Source organism: Cibotium barometz, chromosome 22, assembly GCF_041138505.1.
Source record: "Cibotium barometz isolate CiBa-2024 chromosome 22, ASM4113850v1, whole genome shotgun sequence".
Taxonomy (NCBI): Eukaryota; Viridiplantae; Streptophyta; class Polypodiopsida; order Cyatheales; family Cibotiaceae; genus Cibotium; species Cibotium barometz.
Window position 1 is genome coordinate 5,290,043 of NC_141067.1, and position 2,401 is coordinate 5,292,443.

Sequence of the window (2,401 nt, forward strand, 5' to 3'; positions counted from 1 at the left end):
GATCTTGCTACTCTATTCTCTACTTGATCCTTGTGCTTATGTAGCTACCATAGAAGTGAGAAAGAGGAGTGTTTGTGGCAACTACCTAGTGGATGATAACTTAGCCGGTATGAGAATGGACAATGTGGAGCTCTTTGAAGGAAGAGAGGAGTGTGTGTGGCTACTTCCTAGTGTGGACAATATGTAAGAGTTGGCATGACAACAAATGATATGGAGCTCTTTGAAGGAAGGGAGGGTTGCATGCATTACAACATATTGGTAATAAGTTCTTCATGCCATGTTTTTCTTCTCTTATTAATGTGTTTCTGGGAGAGACTAGAATGAGAACACGTGCATTTATGCTTGAAAAAATTATAGGGTTCCATAATGAAGGGCCACGAGAAAAAATTCTGGGGTCTTGATTGTGAAGCCATAACAAAGGGCCATCTGAAACCAAGCTGGATCACCTGCATAGTGTGAAGTTAGCATTGGAAGGATTGGGTTGAGGGGTTAGCATGTGGTGTGCTCTTTAGACCACCAAATGATGCTTGAGAGGAGCTAGCAAGGATAGTGGGGAGATAAGTGAAAACTCTTTGTTTTGTCACCCTCTTGTATCACTCCTTCATTAAGAAAAACAAGATCTCTCAACTCTCTTTTGTTACCTTGTTGTCTCATTCCTTCATTAATTATTATAAATCTGATAGGAAAATCACATCTCTTGAGTTCTTTTTTGTGGAGTCAATACTCTTCATGAAAATTAGACTAACTAAAGAGTACACTTGGTGCTATGGCCTTCTTTGGCTTCCATTTCTCAATATCCATTGGGATTCCTTGATGAAGTTGGCCTTTCTTCATTTGATTGAGGCTGTATGTCACTTGATGCACCTATAGACTCGAAAAAGCATGCATCTATAGACTCAAAAAAGCTCAACTCTAAGCATGCATTGCACTATCAATTCTCTTATCAAACTCATGTCTTAGATTTTTTCGTACTTCTTTTGAAGCACATCAAATTTTTCCAGAATATGCATCTAGTACTTAGAATCTTGAGTTACAATAATCGTGATCCATATGTTCATTTTCCAATTCCAATCATGATGTTTAGACTCCGTATTCCTTAATTTCTAGTAATCATGATATTTAGATGTAGATATATTCATCTTCTAGGATGTGGCAACATGTTTGGCACACAATAACAGAAGTAGTTCTAGCAGTGTTGTTTGACTCTTCTGCTAAAAACCCTCCATTGCATTGGTTGAACCTTCTAGGTAAGAAAATTCATCTTTACTATCTAGTCCTTCTTTCATGACATGTGGCAACATGTCCAACACACATTCACAGAAGTAGTTCTAGCAATGTTTGACACACATTCACAACATGTGGGATATGTGGCAACATGACACACATTCACAGAAGTAGTTCTAGCAATGATGCTTGACTCTTCTTCTAAATCCCTCCATGCATTGGGTGAACCTTCCTTGTATCAATAATACCAATGATGTTTTACTCTTCAAAATCCCTGACATTGGTCTCAAAATAGTATCCCTGACATTGGTCTTTTAGGTGCTTAAAATTATTGATAGTAAGGTGGAAGCTAAATATCAAAAACAGAATTAGAACATCCCACTCTCTTGTAAAAAAAATTTAGAACGTCCCACTCTCTTGTAACTATTATGTGGACCTGCCTTCTCTCTTTGGAGGTTCTCTCTCCCCCTCTCTCTCTCTCTCTCTCTCTCTCTCTCTCTCTCTCCGTCTCTTTCTGGTAGTCTATACGTATGTACTCCCTCTCCCTGAGTCTTTATATTGGTTTGCAGACCTTTTTCTGTGTGTGTGTGTGTGTGTGTGTGTGTGTGTGTGTGTGTGTGTGTGTGTGTGCACGTGCGTATGCACCCATATCTATGTAAAAAATATTAGTAGTATTGCTATCTTGCATAAGCAAAACTGATTAGTAATGTAAAGTAGTCAGTATGTTGCAACTTTTTGAATAGTTGTACTAATATGAGTTCTTACTATGCACTAACATTATGTTTCTCTTGATCTCATTACTTGTAAGGCCATGGAGATTGCACATGTAACGTTACAATTGCAACTCTAAGAATAGTCATTGCAAATCACAAGGTATTAGAGAATATTAGGCTGCTAAAAAAAAAAGGAGTCATGACAGAGAACAAAGAAAATACTTGATTCATGGATGAGGACAACACTATAGTCGCCTGTGGATGCCCCCACTCTCTTTAGATACTCTTGCCAATCACTAGATTCTTCATTTATTAATAAGCCTTCCCCATTCCTTTTGGAGGAACAACGAACATTGATCATTATCTCAATAACAAGCCTTCCCCCCGAGGTCCTTTCAAAGGAATAATGAACATTGAATCCACTCCTTCCAGAGGAACAGTGAACATTGAGCATTCCCTCAGTG